At 43.5% G+C, this 20,834-nt stretch overlaps 1 pseudogene; it reads left to right on the top strand.

The window, feature by feature from the left end:
- The first annotated feature begins 15,572 nt into the window (after window positions 1-15,572).
- LOC136153975 (large ribosomal subunit protein P1 pseudogene) lies at window positions 15,573-16,021 on the top strand (annotated as a pseudogene).
- Window positions 16,022-20,834: the final 4,813 nt, after the last annotated feature.

Raw genomic sequence — 20,834 nt, 5'->3', positions numbered from 1 at the left:
TTCCTTTCACATGACAAAGCTGTCATTTGAGTGACATTTTTTTTTTCATTAACCACCAAGGGAGAAGGTCACCAACCCGTGGCCGTGAGCTAGCGATCCAGAACAGACTCTGGACCTCACTCTCAGAGAAAATGGCCAAGCTGTGCACCAAAGGAGCTCCTTTCACCTTGGCTCTGAGTAGAGACACACTGTTTACCTGTCTCCCAGGCTCTTTGGCATCTAGGTCTGGCCTCCTGTCAGTCTCAGTCCGGAGGAGCTGTCTGCAGGGAGCTGTGTGTCTGTGTGTGTGCGTGTGTGCGTTTGTTGCTCAGTCCTGTCCAACTCTTTGCAACTCTGTGGACTATAGCCTGCCAGGCTTCTCAGGCCATGGAATCCTCCAGGCCAGAATACTGGAGTGGGTTGCCATTTCCTTCTCCATGAAGGGAGCAGAGGGGAGGTAAAAGGAAAAAGCTTCCAAATATTTTTTTCTAATATTTCCTGGTGAGTCATGCAATTAACCTTGACTTCTGCCCTCCAATGAGACACACCCCTTGGCACTTTTGTCCAAGAGAGGGCTTTAATCATCAGCATTGTGGGTTTCTTTTAATTTTATTTGATATATAAGTTGTAGTTTGAAAAATTGCTCCCATTTAGAAATACTGTGAATTGAGTAGAATACAGGAAGGTTGCTTGATTGGAGCTGAATGGACGGAGAAGTAGTGGGTGGCTGGAAATCCATGCTGCCTCTGAGAACAGCAGATTTTTGAAATAGCACTGTATCCCTGGAGGCTTGGGTGGCCCTTGCAATGGACTGCTATGTCCTTAGCCCTTCCATCCCAGTCCTTGAAGGCCAGGGAAGAACTGAGTCACCACCCCACACAGCCCAGAGACACCACCCTGAGCTCATCCATCCAGGTTTTCATCTCTGCTTGGCAGGCCTGTTTGCCCCTTCTCAGCTCAAAACATTCCCACCTGCCCTTAATAACCCATTAGACTCTTATCCATGAAATGATCCAAATCCTTCCTATTTATTCTCAGTCTGCCCCATGTCTCTAGTAACCATACCTTAAACATATTTACACAACGTTGCTATTGTTCAATCACTAAGTTGTGTCCAACTCTTTGCAACCCCATGGATTGCAGAACACTAGGCTTCTCTGCCCTTCACTGTCTCCCAGAGATTGCTCAAACGCCTGTCTGTTGACTCGGTGATGCTATCCAATCATCTCATCCCTGTCACTCCCTTCTCCTCCTGCCTTCAATCTTTCCCAGCATCAGGGTCTTTTCCAATGAGTTGACTCTTCCATCAGGTGGCCAAAGTATTGGAGCTTCAGCTTCAGCATCAGTCCTTCCAATGAATTACTTGCAATGACTATTCAAGGTTGATTTCCTTTAGGATTGATTGGTTTGATCTCCTTGCTATCTAAGGGACTCTCAAGTTTTCTCCAGCACCACAATTTGAAAGCATCAATTCTTCAGCGCTCAGCCTTCTTTATGGTCCAACTCTCACATCTGTACATGACTACTGGAAAAACCATAGCTTTGACTATACGAACTTTTGTCGGCAAAGGAGCAAGCGTCTTTTAATTTTGTGGCTGTAGTCACCATACGCAGTGATTTTGGAACCCAAGAAAATAAAATCTGTCACTTTCCACTTTTTCCCCATCTATTTGCCATGAAATGATGGGACCAGATGCTATCATCTTAGTTTTTTGAATGTGAGTTTTAAGCCAGCTTTTTCACTCTCCTCTTTCACCCTCATCCAGAGGCTCTATAGTTCCTCTTCACTCTCTGCCATTAGAGTGGGATCATGTGCATATCTGAGGTTGGTGGTATTTCTCTCAGTAATCTTGATTCCAGCTTGGAATTCATCCAGCCTGACATTTCACATGATGTACTCTGCATGTAAGTTAAATAAGCAGGGTGACAATATGCAAGCTTGACGTACTCCTTTCCCAATTTGGAACCAGTCCGGTTGTTCCATGTCGGGTTCTAACTGTTGCTTCTTGTCCTGCAGACAGATTTTTCAGGAGACAGGTAAGGTGGTCTAGTATTCCCATCTCTTTAAGAATTTTCCACAGTTTGTTGTGATCCACACAGCCAAAGGCTTTAGCATATTCATTGAAGCAGAAGTTTTTTTGGAATTCCTTGCTTTTTCTATGATCCAACCAATGTTGGCAATTTAATCTCTGATTCCTCCACCTTTTCCAAATCTAGCTTGTACATCTGGAAGTTCTCAGTCCACATGCTGTTGAAGCCTAGCTTGAAGCATTTTGAGCATCACCTTGCTAGCATGTGAAATGAGCACATTGTACTGTAGTTTGAACATTCTTTCACATTGCCTTTCTTTGGGAATGGAATGAAAACTAGCTTTTTCTAGTCCTGTGGCCATTGCTGAGTTTTCCAATTTTTCTGGCATATTGAGTTGCAGCACTTTCACAGCATCATCTTTTAGGATTTTAAATAGCTCTGATGGAATTCTGTCACCTCCATTAGCTTTGTTCAAAATAATGCTTCCTAAGGCCCACTTGACTTCACACTCCAGGATGTCTGACTCTAGGTGAGTGATCACACCATAGTGGTTATCTGGGTCATTAAGACCTTTTATGTATAGTTCTTCTGAATGTAGCATTTCTTTTTTAAAAAATAATTATTTATTTTTAATTGGAGGATAATTACTTTACAATATTGTGATGGTTTCTGCCATACATCAACATGAATCAGTCATAGGTATACATATGTCCCCTCCCTCTTGAACCTTCCTCTCCATCTCACTCCTCTAGATTGTCACAGAGCACCAGTTTGAGCTCCCTGTGTAATACAGCAAATTCCCACTGGCTATCTATTTTACATGTGGTAATGTATATGTTTCCATACTACTCTCTCCATTCTTCCCACACTCTCCTTCCCCCACCGTGTCCACATGTCTGTTCTCTATGTCTGCGTCTCCATTGCTGTCCTGCAAATAGGTTCATTAGTATCATCTTTTTAGATTCCATATATATGTGTTGATTTTTCATCTTCTAAATGAACTTCTTTGGGACTTCCCTGGTGGTCCAGTGATTAGAACTCAGTGCTTTCACTGTAGGGTCCTGGGTTTGATCCTTGGTCAGGGTACTAAGATTTTACAAACTGTGTGGCACAGCCAAAGAAAAAGAAAAAATGTAAATGAACTTCTTTGATGTTTACAGTGGAAGGGCAAGCCTCTCCTGGCTTGTGGCATTTGGCATGGGCACCTGGTATAACCCTCCTCCACCCCCATGCCCATTTTCTAGATGCAAATTGGCTAACTGATGCAGGACGGTGGTTTGTGCTTCACAGCCTCTCCCAAGTGGGTTGGGCTTGGTGAAGGCTGGCAGGGTGAAGGCCTTCCCTTCCTGCCACAGGGCTTAGAAAGAAGATTGGCATGTGCCTTTGCCCCACATCCAAAGGACACTTCTAACAGTAGTCCCTTCTTCATAGGAAAAGTTTGAACCTCAGAATCTTAACTATAAGCAGATTCAGGGACCTAAGACAAGCATCTGCCCTGTTCTGTCCAGAATGAAAACCAAGTCAGCTGGAAGATTTGAAAGCAGCTTTCTAGAGTTTTTTCCTATCGTCAGCTATTCTTCCCACAAATTTTTTTTCATCATGTGATGTTGCTTAGCCTACCTCCTCCATGTAAAATTGAGGTTTGGCTGCAGGGGACAAACTCCCATGCTGAAAACTCCACATGCCTCACATCAAGCCATTGGCATTTCTGGTATGCTCACCCCAAGAGAAAGAACAAATTCCCTGAGAAACTTCTTTCCAGGGGAGCAAAGCAGAGTTAAGCAGATGATGCAAATCTGCATTCGAGTGGGACAGATGGACAAGAAAACAAGACCGAAGCAGGGCTGTAACCAGGTAAGCATCAGGGTTGGAGGAAGGGATCCTGCACAGAGGATGGGGCCTAACCCAGGCCAAAAGGTGCAGGAAAGGCTTTGGAGAGGAAGATCATACCTGATCTGAGGCTGCAGGGGTGAGCGGAAGGGTGAGGGGTGAGCTGAAGTATGTCAGTGGAGACAGGGGAGCAGCCTCCTGGCAGGGCCACTGGAGTATGTATCAGTGCATAGAGCGAGTACCAGGAGCTGTAAGTCAGCCAGTACGGCAGGAAGGTGGGAGTTGGGGCATAATTAACAGCAACTCTGGAGAAGAAGTAGATGGGGGTCCAGGTCACGAAGAGTCTTCAAGGTCATGCTAAAAGAGGAACAGAGAATTTTAACCTCGAGGTAGCTGGGAGCCATAGGTTTCTAAGCAGAGGAGTAACAGGATGGGATTTTAGAAAAATCACTCTTACAGTCCCGTGGACGATAGATGTGTCAGGGGAGACAAGTGGGGGAAAACACATCATTCAAGCAGTGTCTTTCAGAAGAAACGCTTCAAGGAAAGCCAGTCTTCTGCTGGGAAGTTCAGAGACCCCTGTGGAAGGCAGTAACCTTCAGACTTTGTTTTTTTTCTTCTCCATAGCCCTTGCTCGGGGCTTCCCAGGTGGCACTAGTGGTAAAGAACCCACCTGCCAATGCAAGAGATGCAGGAGGCGTAGGTTCAGTCCTGGGGTGGGGAAGATCCCCTGGAGAAGGAAATAGCAACCCACTCCAGTATTCTTGCCTGGGGAATCCCATGGACAGAAGAGTCTGGAGGGCTACAGTCCATGGGTCCCTAAGAGTCGGACACAACTGAAGAGACTTAGCACACACGCAGCCTTTGCTCAAATGAAGCTCATCTCAGAGCCCCAGATGTAAAACTGACAAGTGAGGAGCTAGTGAGGTGAATCTGGGTTGGACCTCACCTCCCCACCCTGTGCATCCATCTTAGACCAGCGGAGGGCGCACAGTGGCCCCTGGAGCAAAATTGTCAAAAATGCTGGCGTGGTGGAAAGCACTCAGCCTAACCTGGCTTCGAAACCTGCTACTGATTAGTGACCTTGAGCAAACCACTCACCTCTCTGAGCTGCAGTTTCCTCAGCAGTAACATGGGACCAATACAAGCTCTCTTGCAGGGATGTTCCGATGATTCGAGAAAACACATGCACAACACCTAGCAATCCGCAGGACACATAGGAAACAAGAAATAACAGCAAATGTATTTATTAACAAATTTATTAAAGAATTTATTAGGAGACTTCCTTGGTGGTGGTACAGTGGTTAAGAGTATGCCTTCCAATGCAGGGAACATAGGTTCAGTCCTTGGTCAGGGAACTAAGATCCCACATGGTGTCACTAAGACCAGATGAAGACATATCAATCAATAAATATTTTTTAAAAGGAAAAAAAAGAATTTACTAACAGATTCTCATTTGGAAAAATTGAAAGGTACTCAGCAGGTTCCAGTGGTGACCTGCATTTTCCCACCACCAAAATGTGTCCATGATTGCAGATTATTTTTCTTTTGTACTAGATGAGTGGCTGCTCCTCAAAGGAGGTATTGGTTCCTCTGCTGATGTTGTTCACCACCTACCCACTTTTACTTTAGACACAATCAAAATAAGCCGACTTACCTTGTTCTCAGCCCCTAGAAGGCAAAGCAGCAACTTAGTAATTGCCCACCAACTGTTAAACAGATTAGCTATTATTTCCAGGTAAAGTCATAAACTGGACTTAGAGTTAAACCTGAAATCCTCTGAAGAGAATAAAAGCATACAAATTGCTCATCTCCTGACCCTGTTATCTACAGAAATGCCCCCTCCTATCCCAGCCAACATACCCTGCATTCCACACCCAGCCTGTCTTCGATTTTCATTAAAATGAACGGAAGGAGCATGCCTGTCTCCTTTCAAGATGTAATGCATGCTTTCAAGCCTGCCTCCTCCCACAGCCTAATTCCATCAGTTGTCCCTCTTCTATATCTTGGAGAGCACCCTCAGTTTAGTTTAGTGCAATAAACACTTGCTGACCACCTACTAGGAACCAGGCTTTTTGGGTGACGAACACTTCCCAGCCAAACTTTTTCAAAGGAAGGTATGTTCCCTTCATATCTCCATTTCCTAACCTCCCTCTCCTTCTCTCTCTCTCTCTCTCTCTTTTTTTTTTTTTTTTTTTTTGCTGCCTTACAGCTGTAGGCTCCAGAGCACATGGGCTCAGTAGTTACTGTACTTGGGCTTAGTTGCTCTGCGACATGTGGGATCTTAGTTCCCTGACCAGGGATCCCCTGCATTGCAAGGCAGATTCTTAACCACTGGACCACCAGGGAAGTCCCTCCACTTCCTCACCTCTTAATCACTCCTATGCATTCTGGCTTCTGCCTCTGCCACAAAGGTCTCCCAGAATGACCTGAAGTGAAGTGAAAGTCACTCGGTCGTGTCCTACTCTGCGAATACTGGAGTGGGTAGCCTTTCCCTTCTCCAGGGAATCTTCCCGAACCAGGGTCTCCTCCTGCGCTGCAGGCGGATTCTTTACCAACTGAGCTATCAGGGCCCAGCTGCCAAATACAAGTCCTCACCTTTGTTCACTTCTTGGCAAGCATGCATGTGTGTGCATGCTCAGTTGTTTCCAACTTTTTGTGACCCCATGGATTGTAGCCCACCAGGCTTCTCTGTCCATAGGATTTCCCAGGCAAGAATCCTGGAGTGGGTTGCCATTTCCTTCTCCAGGGGATCTTCCAGACCCAGGGATCAAACTCGCATATCCTGCATTGGCAGGTGGATTCTGCATTGGCAGGTGGATTACCACTGAGTCACCAAGGAAGCCCATCATTTATTGACAGCACTGGCCTGTGTGGACTACTCCCTCCTCCTTGAAACTCTCTTCTCTAGTCTTCCATGACTTCCTATGGCTTCAGTTGCTGGCACTTACCAGGCTAAAGTCCTGGAAAGTTCTCTTCACTTTACATTCTCTCTCTAAGACATTTCATTCTTTCCCCACTCAACCCACCCCCACTCTACTCCAGCCACACAGTCCTCACTGTTCCTCAGAAGAGCTGTGTTCTCCTGAACTCTAATTCCTATATGTGATTCCCTGTTTAGAAGCATTCTACCCTCTATTCCTTGCCCCCTTTCACCTGGTCTACTCTTACTCACCCTTCAAATGTCAGTTTAAATGTCACCTCCTTGGGGAAGTCTTCTCTGACCCTCAGGTTATATTAGAACTGCACCTTTCCTAATCCTTATCACACTTGAGAAGTTATTCATGCAGTTATTAGATTGATATCTCCCCTGCTCCATGTGTGTGTGTGTGCTCAGTTGCTCAGTTGTGTCCAACTCTTTGTGACCCTGAGGGCTGCAGCCTGCCAGGTACCTCTGTCCATGAAATTTTCCAGACAAGAATATTGGAGTGGGTTGCCATTCCCTTCACCAGGGGATCTTCCCAACCCAGGGATTGAATCTGCATCTCCTGCATTGGCAGGCAGATACTTTACTACTGAGCCACCTGGAAAGCCCCTCTTCTGCCCCACTAGACTTAAATCCCATGAGGGCAGGAACCAAGTCTGTCTTATTACCACATTGTCCCTAGTTCCTGGTAGATGGAAGGTGCTCAATAAATAGGTATCTATTGACAATGGAATAATAGATTTGACCTCAAAAGCACAAGGCACAAAAGAAGAAATAGATAAATCGAACTTCATCAAAATTAAAAACTTTGGGGCCTGAAAGGAAACTACCAAAAAGTAAAAAAACAACCCACAAAGTAGGAGAACATATTTGCAACCATATATCTCATAAAGGTCTGTGCGTGCTAAGTCACTTTAGTTGTGTCAGACTCTGCAATCCCATGGACTATAGCCCACCAGGCTCCTCTGTCCATGGGATTCTCCAGGCAAGAATACTGGAGTGGGTTGCCATGCTCTTCTCCATGGGAATCTTCCTGACCAAGGGATCGAACCTGTGCCTCCTGTAGCTCCTGCATTGCAGGTAGATTCTTTACCCCTGAACTACCAGGGAAGCCTAGTATCCAGAATATATAGAGAACTCCTACAACTCAACAACAAAAATATAAACAGCCTGATATAAAAAATGGCAAACACTTGAATAGACACTTCTCAGAGATATGCCAACAAGCACAGGAAAATGCGCTCAACGTCATTAGCTGTTTGGGAAATGCAAGTCAAACCCAGAATGAGATACCACTTCACATCCACGAGGGTAACTGTAATCAAAAAGTCAGATCATAACAAGCATTGGTGAGGATATAGAAAAATTGGAACCCTCGTGTTCTGCTGGTAGGAATGTAAAATGGTACAGTCACTTTGGAAAATAGTATGCTACTTCCTCAAAAGTTAAACATGAGATTACTATATGAATATTGTGATTTATGGGGCTTTCCAGGTAGCGCAAGTGGTAAAGAACCCACCTGCCAATGCAGGTAGATGTGAGACTTGGGTTCAATCCCTGAGTCAGGAAGATCCTCTAGAGAAGGAAACAGCAGCCCACTCCAGGATTGCCTGGAGAATCCCAAGGACAGAGGAGTCTGGTGGGCTACAGTCTATGGGGTTGTAAGGAGTCAAACATGACTGAAGTGACTTAGCATGCACTCATGCAATAATATAATTTATGATAAGAAACATGTATTTAGTCTTCAACCCCATTCCTGGTGCAGAGCTCCTAAAACCCTTGGAATTTCCTGTGATAAGAGTGATAAAGGTGACTTTTGTATGTTAAAAGGTGACTTTTGGAAAAGCCCTTAGGTAACCTAAGGTTAGGGGCTGGTTGCCAGGGGAACCAAAGGTGCAAGGAGGTGGTGGAATTTTTAGTACCATCCCTACCACCAAACTCCAGGAGGAGAGAGGGGCAGGAGGTTGAATCAGTTATTGGCCAGTGATTTAATCAGTCGTGCTTATATAATGAAACTTCTGTTAGTGCGTGTGTTCTATGTCCCTTCAGTCGTGTCTGACTTTTTGCGACACTATGAACTGTAGCCCACCAGGCTCCTCAGTCTATGGGAATTCTCCAGGCAAGGATACCGGAGTGCATGCTCTCCTCCAGGGGATCTTCCCCTGGATCTTCCCTGCCCAGGGATTCAACCCGGGTCTCCTGCATTGCAGGCAGATTCTTAACTGCTGAGCCACCAGGGAAGCCCAATGAAGGACAGGGTTTGGAGAGCTTCCAGATTGGTTAAACACATGGAGATTTGGGGAACATGGCGCCTTCAGATTGGGCATGGAAGCGCTTAACCTGTTCTTCATACCTTGCCCTTTGCATCTCTTCCATCTGACTGTTTCTGGGTTACATCATTTTATAATAAACCAGTGATCTAGTACACAGGATGTTTCTCAGAGTTCTGTGAGCCTCTCTAGCAAATGATTCGAACCCAAGCAGGGGATCTCTGATTTATAGCCAGTCGATGAGAAGTACAGGTAACAATCTGCATTTGCAACTGGCCTGTGAAACCCAAGGGGTGTGGTAGTTGGAAGTTCCCATCTGTAGCCTGTCAGTCAGAAGCACAGGTGAGAGCCTGGGGTTGTGACAAGCATCTGAAGGGGTGGGGCCGGGGACAGTCTTGTGGGATTGAACCTTGGACCTGTGGAATTTGATGCTGTCTACTTGCACAGTCAGAAGTGAGTTGCACTGTAGAACACAGCTGGTGTTGGAAAATTGTTTGTTGCTCAGTTCAGTCAGTTCAAATCGCTCAGCTGTGTCTGACTTTGCTACCCCATGGGCTGCAGCACGCCAGGCTTCCTTGTCCATCACCAACTCCCGGAGCTTACTCAAACTCATATCCATTGAGTTGGTACCAGAACCTATTTACCATACGACTGAGCAATTCCACTCCTAGGTATCTACCCAAGAGACATGAAAATATAAACATATGTGAATGTTCATAGTAGTATTATTCATAATAACCAAAAGATGAAAAGAATGCTGTTTTCTATTAACAGAGGAAAGGACAGACAAAATGTGATGTAGTCATACAATGGAATCTTATCCAGCCATGAAAAGTGATGAAGTACTGATTCATGCCAGCTTCCCTAGTGGTTCAGTGGTACAGAATTCGCCTGCCAATGCAGGAGACCCGGTTTTGATCCCTGGGTTGAGAAGACTCCCTGGAGAAGAAAATGGCAACCCACTCCAGGATTCTTGCCTGGAAAATTCCATGGAGAGAAGGAGCCTGGCAGGCTACAGTCCATGGGGTCAGAAAAGAGTCTGACATGACTTGGTGACTCAACCACAATTGATTCTTTTTTTTTTTTTTTTTAATTTTTCATGCTTTCATTTTATTTTTTATTTTATCTGTCAATGTGCTGTTCATTTATTCTTTTTTTTTAAATTTTATTTTATTAGTTGGAGGCTAATTACTTCACAACATTTCAGTGGGTTTTGTCATACATTGACACGAATCAGCCATAGAGTTACACGTATTCCCCATCCCGATCCCCCCTCCCACCTCCCTCTCCCCCCGACTCCTCTGGGTCCTCCCAGTGCACCAGGCCCGAGCACTCATCTCATGCATCTCACCTGGGCTGGTGATCTGTTTCACCATAGATAATATACATGCTGTTCTTTCGAAACATCCCACCCTCACCTTCTCCCACAGAGTTCAAAAGTCTGTTCTGTACTTCTGTGTCTCTTTTTCTGTTTTGCATATAGGGCCATCGTTACCATCTTTCTAAATTCCATATATATGTGTTAGTATGCTGTAATGTTCTTTATCTTTCTGGCTTACTTCACTCTGTATAATGGGCTCCAGTTTCATCCATCTCATTAGAACTGATCACAATTGATTCTTGCTATAAGATGAATGATCCTTGAAAATATGTGCTAAGTGAAATAAGCTAGTCACAAAATACCATGTATTATATAGTTCCATTAATAAGAAATGTCCAGAATAGGCAAATCCATAGGGACAAAAAGAAGACTAATGGTTGCCTAGCATTGAAGAGGATGAGGGATGAGAGGGGGGTGATAGCTAAAGGGTAGGAAATTTTCTTAATCACTTTTTTATTGGGACTTCCCTGGGCCCAGTGGTTAAGACTCTGCACCTCCACTATAGGAGGCAAGGATTCAATCCCTGGTTGGGGAACTAAGATCCTGCATTCAAATTCTTTCCCATTATAGGTTATTACACGATATTGGATATAGTTCCCTGTGCTGTACAGTAGGTCCTTGTTGATTATCAATTTTATATATAGTAGTGTGTATATGTTTATCCCAAGCTCCTAATTTCTCTCCATCTATTCCTCTTTTTCTCCCTAATCCTTTTTGGTTTGTTTTCTATGTCTGTGACTATTTCTGTTTTGTAAATAAATTCATCTGTATCTTTTTTTTTTAGATTCCACATATAAGCAATATATTTGTCTTTCTCTGTCTGATATACTTAATATGATAATCTCTAGGTCCATCCATGTTGCTGCAAATAGCATTGTTTAGTTCTTTTTTATAGCTAATTTTCCAATATCTATCTGTACCACTTCTTTATCCATTCCTCCACTGATGGACATTTAGATTGCTTTATTATTGCAAATAGTGCTGTGATGAAAATTGGGGTGCGTGTATCTATTTGAATTAGAGTTTTCTCTGGATGTATGCCCAGGAGTGGGATTGCAGGATCATATGGTAGCTCTATTTTTACTTTTTAAATGAACCTCCACACTGTTTTCCACAGTGGCTGCACCAGTTTGCATTCCCACCAACAGTGCAGGAAGGTTCCCTTTTCTCCACACCCTCTCCAGCATTTATTGTTTGTAGACTTTTTAATGATGGGCATTCTGACTGGTGTGAGGTGATACCTCATTGTAGTTTTGTTTTACAAACTACAATTAAAAAATGAGTGATATTGAGCATCTTTTCATGTGCTTGTTGGTCATCTGTATGTCTTCTTTGGAGAAATGTCTATTTAGGTTTTCTGCCCATTTTTTGATTGGGCTGGGTTTTTAAATATTTTTATTTATTTATTTGGCTGTGCCAGGTCTTAGTTGTGGCACTTGGGATCTTTGATCTTTGTAGCAGCATATGGAATCTTTAGTTGTATGTGGGATATAGTTCCCTGACCAAGAATTGAACCAAGACGTCCTGCATTGGGAGCATGGAGTCTTAACCACTGGACCAGCAGGGAAGTCCTGTGTTGGTTTTTATATATATATATATATATATATATATTAAACTGCATGAGTTGTTAGCATTTTTTTGGAAATTAATCTCTTGTCAATAGTATCATTTGCAAATATTTTCTCCCAGCTGATAGGTTGTCTTTTCCTTTTCCTTTTGTTTATGGGTTCCTTTGCTATGAAAAAGCTTTTAAGTTTAATTGGATCTCATTTGTTTATTTTTGTTTTTAATTTATTTCTATTACTCTAGGAGACAGATTCAAAAATATTGCTGTGATTTATGTCAAAGAATGTTCTGTGTATGTTTTCCTTTAGGAGTTTTAAACTATCCGGTCTTACATTTATGTCTTGAATCCATTTTGAATTTTTTTTAATTTTGGGTTTATTTTTTGTATATGATGTTAGAGAATGTTCTAATTTAATTTGTTTGCATGTAGCTGTCTAGTATTCCCAGCACCACTTATTGAAGAGACTATATTTTCCCCATTGTATTTTCTTGCTTCCTTTGCCATAGATTAATTGACCGTAAGTACGTGGGTTTGTTTCTAGGCTTTCTATTGGAAATTTCTTTTTTTAGTATATGTGCTGCCGAAGTGAGCACTGGAAATTTCTTTTTAAGGTGACAAAAATGTTCTAAAATTGACTGTGGTAATGGTTACACATATCTGTAAATATACTAAAAACCACTGAACTCTACACTTTAAATGAGTGAATTGTATAGTCTGTGAATTATATCTTAATAAAGCTGTTACTTAAAAAATAATTTTAAAAAAACCAGGAAGAACCAGAGACAAATATCCTCTTAGATTTGAGAGTAGTGAGAACACACACAGAGTTATTGAGTTAATGCAAGAGAAGTGAGGAGGGGCAGCCTTCAGAAAGGAAAAGAGGAAAAAGTATATAAATAGAAAGCTGACAGAGGGACTAAAAGAACTAGAGCAATGAATCCCCAGATGTGGAGATAAGGCTCCTTCCAGGCCTCACAGTCCCTGAAGCATCCCTGTATACTCAGTTCAGTGTGATAAATGGTGTTCACATAGGGGCCCTAGGTCATTACAACCAGACAAAAGTGTTTAGTATCTCCACTGAAGAAGATAGAGAAGTTTATGATGCTTCCTAAATAAGTAACAGTCTAAAAGCTGGGGTTCGTCAGGGTATACTTCTCAGTCATCCAGAAAATGTGCTTTATGGAACACATTCAACAGATAAGGTCCTCCTGGATTGATGGTCTTTTGATATGTCAACTTGGCAAGGCTAACAGTCCCCAGTCACTCAAACACAAATCTAGGTGTTTCAGTCAAGGTATTTTCCAGATGTAATTAAAGTCCATAGTTATCTCACTTGAAGTAAAGGAGATTATTGTTGATAACCTGAGTGGGTCTGATTTAATCAGTTGCAAAGCCTCAAGAGAAATTCTTCTGTTAGACAGCAACTTCAGCCAGTGAACGGCCGGTGTCCGTGAAGTCCTGTCTGCTTTCTTGAAGGCCTGCCCTGGGAATTCCCAGTTTGCCTCTTTGGGCCTCATAATTGCAGAAGTCAATTTCTTACAATATATCCCTTGACATTTATCTCCTGCTTCTCTGGGTGAACCTTGACTCATACCAAAAACAACTACGTTACTCCAGGATAATAAATTTGTAATCAAATTAAAGTTTATTCAGATAGAACATGTCTAATGCCTAGATAGTGGTTTCTAAATATCATTCTTCAATAAAAGGAACCAAGGTTTCTTGTTTCCTTGAAGAAATGGCTGGTTCTGGGCTGGGGGAGTATTGGATTATATCATAAGTATAAAATAAGCATCCATAAGTCCATCTCGATATAAAGAAATGGTTGGATAAATAAATAGGGAAAAAGAAACAAATCTCCCATGCAGAAAAATTTCAGATAATTTATGGAGATACTCAACCCTTGAAGAGTTAAAGAAGGGGAGCATAATTCCCCACTTCTTAAGAGACCTGCATGTGCTGACTTCCTTCCAAAGAGTACAGTTGGAAAGGGGGAAAATAGAGAAACTGTACAGTGGAGAAACCTGATCAACACTGCTTCAGCCAGTTGATCAAGGTTAATATCAACAGTGATAAATCATGGTGAGAGTACATATCCTTGAAATGACCTGATAAGAACAGCCCTTTACCTCTGTGACCTTCCTTCCCCAAAACTTATAACCAGTCTCATAATGAGAAAAGCATCAAACAAAATCCAGTAGAGGGGCATCCTACAAAATATTTGACCAGTACTCCTCAAAACTGTCAAGGTTGGGGATTTCCCTGGTGGTTCAGTAGTTAAGAATCCACCTGTCAATGCAGGGGACATGGGTTCGATCCCTGGTCTGGGAAGATTCTACATGCCGTGGAGCAACTATGCCTGTTTGCAGCTCTATAGCCCATGCTCAGCAACAAGAGAAGCCCTCGCACAGCAGCAAAGAGCCTGTGTGCAACCAAAAATAGTCAAATACTTAAAATATTAAAAAACAAAAACAACCTGTCAAGGTCACGTTGTTGAACCCAAGTTTATGAGCCTGACACATAGTGGTGCCAAACCAACTGAAGCATCAGCGTTTGGAGCAGAGAAAGTTTTATTGCCAAGCAAGGAGTTTTGCTTTAAACTCAGACATTTTGGCTTGTTAGGCCTCCCTTTTCATTGGGCCCACACACTTGGGTTCAACAACAGTCGTCAAAAACAAGGAGAGTCTGAGACACTGTCACAGCCAAGAGGAGCCTAAGTGTGGAGCCCTATACCAAAGTCACAGGTGTAGAGCCCTGCACCAAGGTGATAGGATAAAAATCTCAGGGAACTAGCCAGTTTAGATCCAGAGGCTCGTAGCAACAGTTGCTATGGGGCTTGGTCAGTTCCAGAGATTTTTGTCCTGTGAACTTGGTATAGGAGTCCACGCTGAGACATAACTACCATATGCAAGTGGTATCCTGGATAGGATCTTGGAGCAGAAAAGGGCAATTAGGTAAAAACTAAAAAAATCTGAATAAACTATGAACTTTATATTATCCTCTCAACTTTTCTGTAAATCTAAAACTATTGTAAATATAAAGCTTATTAAAAATATTAGATCAGGAAAAAGTCAGATAAATACTTCTGAATATGTACTCTACAAGATTTTCTTTAAAGATAACTGAGCTAAATTTATTTTAGTTTTTGGTCACACTGCACTGCTTGCAGGATCTTAGTTCCCTAACCAGGGATTGAACTCCAGCCCACAGCAGTGAAAGTCTTATCCTACTCTTGGTGATCCTATGGACCATAGCCCACCAGGTTCCTCTGTCCATGGGATTCTCCAGGCAAGAATACTGGAGTGGGTTGCCATTTCCCCCTCCAGGGGATCTTCCCAATTGGGGGATGGAACCTGCATCTCTAAAGTCTCCCACATTGGCAGGCAGCTTCTTTACCACTAGCGCCACCTGGGAAGCCCCCTAACCACTGGACCATCATGGAATTCCCTGTACTCTACAAGTTTTAGTCCTAGGCTACAAAATGAGGAGTCATTCTGCTGTTTTCATTTTTACTTTAATTTAAAAGCAAGTCTTAGCTCTTTCCTCTGCTGCCGCTAAGGTGCTTGGTTCTTCCGAGGAAGCTAAGGCCGTTTTGGGGTGAGGCCCTCACTTCATCCGGCGACTAGCACCGCCCAGCAGCCCCCACCTAGCACTCTCCCGCACCATGGCCTCTGTCTCGGAGCTCGCTTGCATCTACTCTGCCCTCATTCTGCACGACGATGAGGTGACGGTCACGGAGGAAAAGATCAATGCCCTCATTAAAGCAGCCCGTGTAAATGTTGAGCCTTTCTGGCCAGGTTTGTTTGCAAAGGCTTTGGCCAATGTCAATATTGGGAGCCTCATCTGCAATGTGGGGGCTGGTGGACCTGCCCCAGCAGCTGGTGCTGCACCAGCAGGAAGTCCTGCCCCAGCCTCCACTGCTGCCCTAGCTGAGGAGAAGAAAGTAGAAGCAAAGAAAGAAGAATCTGAAGAGTCTGATGATGACATGGGCTTTGGTCTTTTTGACTAAACCTCTTTAGTAACACATTCAATAAAAAGCTGAGCTGTTTGCTAAAAAAGAAAAAGCAAGTCTTAATTGGTAACAGTGTGTACATATCCACCCCAAACTCCTTAACTATCACTTCCTCTCAACCCAACAAGGACCTACTGTACAGTACAGGGAATTGCTCAATGTTATGTGAAAGGTGGACTGTGAAGAAAGCTGAGCGCCGAAAAATTGATGCTTTTGTACTGTGGTGTTGGAGAAGACTCTTGAGAGGCCCTTGGACTGCAAGGAGATCCAACCAGTCCATCCTGAAGGAGATCAGTCCTGGGTGTTCACTGGAAGGACTGATGCTGAAGCTGAAACTCCAATACTTTGGCCACCTCATGCGAAGAGTTGACTCATTTGAAAAGACCCTGATGCTGGGAAAGATTGGGGGCAGGAGGAGAAGGGGACGACTGAGGATGAGATGGCTGGATGGCATCACCGACTCGATGGACATGAGTTTGAGTAAACTCCGGGAGTTTGTGATGGACAGGGCGGTCTGGTGTACTGTGATTCATGGGGTCGCAAAGAGTCGGACACGACTGAGTGACTGAACTGAACTGAACTGACTGATGTGGCAGCTTGGCTGGGAGGGGAGTTTGGAGGTGAATGGATACATGTATATATATGGCTGAGTCCCTTTGCTGTTCATCTGAAACCATCACAATATTGTTAATCGGCTATACCCCAATACAAAATAAAAAGTTTTTTAAAAATAAAATAAAAGCAAGTCTTGATTGTTTAAGTGGCTGGTAGTCTGTTGGCCCTCTGTTGATATTGACTGTCCTGTATCCTAGTCAATGCCAAATGAGTGGCTTTTCTACCCACCCCCAGAGATGTTAGCAAGTAGCCCCCCAGTAGATAACCTCATTTTCTATTTCATCAAAAAGATAGAAACCACCTAAAAAGAATTTGTTCAACTTCCTGCAATCAAATCTATGAACTGACCTGCGTGTGCGCTCATTTTTCCCTTCCTGTGCTCTGATATAGTAGTGACAGTTACCACTGATGCAGTGTTAACTGTGTGCCAGGCACTACAGTAATGTGGACCAAAAAAATGTTGCCTGCAGTTTTAGTAAATAAAATCTTGCCCGCATCAAACCAGCAGCCACTGCAGATGCCTTAACGGCACACCCCGAGGAGAATTCTGGAGAGAGAGAAACTGGATACTGGCCCTAGATAGTTAAGATGCATATCTAAGAAATGACTTCTATAGCCCACACCTGCATTTTCCCATACAGAGAAAAGCACTAAAATCATTAACTTGAGATGTTTTTGTGTGATTACCAGTAATCTTTTCATGTTTGACTACATTTCCCCCCATTTTTTCTCCTATATATCCTGGCTCCTCCCTTATTTCTCTGAAACATTTCCTCAGAGCTCTCTGAGAGGTTGTCTCCTGGGCTATAGTCCTCAGTAAGTTCCCCAAATAAAACGCAATTCACATATTTTAGATTGTGGGAGGGTTTTTTTGGGGGGTGGCTTTTTTTAGTTGGCAGCAAACATATTGCATGCATTATCACCTTTAATCATCACGCTCAAAATTCTGAAGTAGGTTCTCATAATTTCCCCATTTTGTAGTCAAGGAAAACTGAGGCTCAAAAAAAGCAAGTGACTTACTTGTCCAAAAGTCTCACAGTCAGAAGGTAATAGAATGAAGTGTTCCAACCCAGACTCCGGAGTCTGACCTCTTAATTCCTGGGGTCTCTTTGTGAGACAAATCCCTAATCCTGTGTTCTGACTCATCACTTCTCAGCCCTTGGGAGCTTTAGTTCAGTGACTGCATACAGTCCCCTCAGTTTTCCTACTTCTTCCCTTCTGGGCCCTTCATATCATTATTCAAACAAGCTGTCACTCGGGTCAAAAAAAACAAAAACCAACAGCTTTCTCCATTTCTCTCTTGACTCGCATCTTCACTCTCCAGCTGTCTATGGAATGTCTTCACCTGAAAGGCTTACAGCCACCCCAAGCTAGATACAGACCCCAAACTGAACCAGCTTGGTTACTCACTCTACTTTCCCACCAGAACAGTATTCTCATGGTCTTTCCCTCTCAGCAAATGACACTACCATCCACCTTCTTAAGCCAGAAATTTGGGCATCATCCTTGCCACCTCTCTCTTCCTCTTCTGCTTATACTCAGTCACAAGTCTTCTTGATTCTACGAAATCTCTCCTCTGCCCATGTAACTCTGTCTCCACTGCCTCTGCCCTGATGCTGGTCACCATCCTTTTTCACCCAGATGACGAACCACAGCCTCTCACTAGTCTCTACTTCTAGCCAATCCTGCCCCATCCGCAGCCAGTCTGATCTCAGCACTCCACACACTAACCTCAGTGGTTTCTTAAACCCAAACCAGATAGGTGTCTGTCAAGTTTCAAGCCCTTCAATGTTTTTCTGAGCCTCAAGATGCAATCCAATCTCTCTCTCAAGGAGTCGGGTCTCCTAGTGATCTGGCCTCTGCTCATTCTCCAGCTTCCTCGTTCATCACTACTTCCTCTTGGCACTCTCTCCCACCACCCAAGGATGTCCCCTTTCCATACTCCTGCCACACAGAGTGACTTTCAAGTCCCTAAATTAGTTCTCCTTTTGACTGGGCCTTTTCACCATCTGTCTCCTCTGTGTAGGATATGAACACACCACACTCCGTCCCCCAGATCTAATTCCTCTTTGGCCTTGGGGGCTCAGCTTGCTCTTCCTCAGCCCCTCCTCCCCTCCCATGTTCAGGATAGGTTCCCAAGGACCCAATGCCTTCCTCACCACAGCATCAGGGTCCCTGGCGGTCGACACACTCGCCTGTCCCCTGCAGACTATGAGCCTGTGAAAATGGGGACCTGTTGATATGGTTCACTGCTGCAGCCCAGCACCCAGCACCCTGTGTCTGCCTCTGTATTAGGTGTTTGTAGAATGAACAAGTGGGGGCTGGAGGCTTGAATTTAGATCTGCAGGCTTTTTCCTCTGGAGCTCATTTATCTTCTGTTCTCATGCTCCCTTTGGTAAGCACTGTGGAAAACACTTTTTCTAATGAATCAGATATACATTTAGAGAGTCACAAATGTGGCCTTAGAGCTTCATGATTCTAGAACTAATTTTCTCATTTTGAGTGGCAGAAAACTGAAGTCCCCAAGGTGACATGGTTTGTCAGTAGCAGGCTCATCGTAGCTGTAAAACTGGGACTAGGCCTCAGATTTATTTTTTTAATATTTATTTATTTAATTTTTTTTAAGCTGTGGTGGATCTTCATTGCCACACATAGGCTTTCTCTAGTTGTCGAGTTTTAGGGTTTTAGGCTTCAGTAGTTGCAGTGCATGGGCTCAGTAGTTGCAGCTCTTGGGTTCTAGAGTGCTGGTTCAGTTGTTGTGATTTACGGGTTTTGTTGCTCCAAGGCATGTGGGACCTTCCCAGACCATGAATCAAACCAGTGTCCCTTGCATTGCAAGGCAGATTCTTAGCCACTGGACCACCAGGGAAAGCCCTCAGATTTCTTGATTCCAGTCTTCCCATGCTCTCTCTCCTACCATGCTGTGACTGATTAAAGACATATACGAGTTCTGTGATACTCTTCCCAACGACAGGTGGGGTCTCTATCCCCCTCCCTTGAATCCAGGTAGGCTCCATGCTTAGACCAATAAAATACAGCCAGAGAGATATACTGGGCAGAGCCCACACTGAACATGAGAGACCCCACCAAAAAATGTATTAAGAATTTAAAGATCACAAAAGCAGAGCATCAAACTAAGCACAGGGTCCCATGTGACTGTGTGAGTCAAAAGCCATGAAGCTGGTCCTCCTGTCAGTTTCTGGATCCTTGGAGACTGGCAACAGCTTCCTGTTCCTGTCTCTTGCAACACTCAGTCAAGCCAGCTGCCAACTAAGCAATCGACTACCTTGAGATCACCACACTGTGAGAAGCCCAAGCCACACAGACAGGCCTGGTGGCTGAGATGCCATGTGGAGAGAAAGGCCAAGCAACACCCAGGCAGCCAACATGTGAGTGTAAAAGCTAGCTTGGGAGCACACCTTCCAGCTCCCAACCCACAAAGTGAAAATGATGACAGAAACAAAATGCTGCTTTTAGGTCACTGTTTGGGGATGGTTTGTTGCCTGACAATGGATAATGGAAAAACATACTATCTCTAGTGTTTTTCAAAATGTGAGTGAAAAGGTGTCTTTTAAAACACAAAGCTTTTGTTTGTATAAAATGTTGCCATCCTGGGGTCCCCAAATTACACGCTAAATATATGTGTATGCATATTACAAACATATGAGTGTCACTTTGGTGATTTCAAGATGCAAAAATGTATCTCACACTAGGGACATATACTGTTTTGGCATCAGCCTTAACCAAACTTTTAAAAAATATGTGAGTTCAGAATACTTCCCTTGACCCCGAGGAATACTTCTCTATCATTGCACTTATAACACTGTATATGTGTCTACTTCCCAGTTCACATCAGTGTTTTTCAAAACTGCAAATGCAACCTATTTATGGGTCATGACATTCATTTTTAAAATGCATTTATTATTAAAAAAAAAAAACACAAGCATGAATCACACACAAGTATTAAATCAAGAAACTTGCAAGGGAATGTGTGTGGCCACTGGACTAGACTGAGATCCCTCAGGCAGCATCCACGTGTCATTTATTCACTACTGTAACCCCAGCAGCTGGCACACTGTTTGGCACATGTAGATGTTCTATAAATATTTGTTAAATGAATGAAGGTTATTCTTCACTGTTCCTATTTGGAGATGAATATCCTTACCTTCTTGGGACTGTTTACTGTTTTCTTAGCACTGGGCTCCAGACTTCAACTTTCTCCC

This window comes from Muntiacus reevesi, chromosome X (genome assembly GCF_963930625.1).
Source record: "Muntiacus reevesi chromosome X, mMunRee1.1, whole genome shotgun sequence".
Classification (NCBI taxonomy): Eukaryota; Metazoa; Chordata; class Mammalia; order Artiodactyla; family Cervidae; genus Muntiacus; species Muntiacus reevesi.
This window is presented reverse-complemented; position numbering and strand designations above follow the sequence as displayed.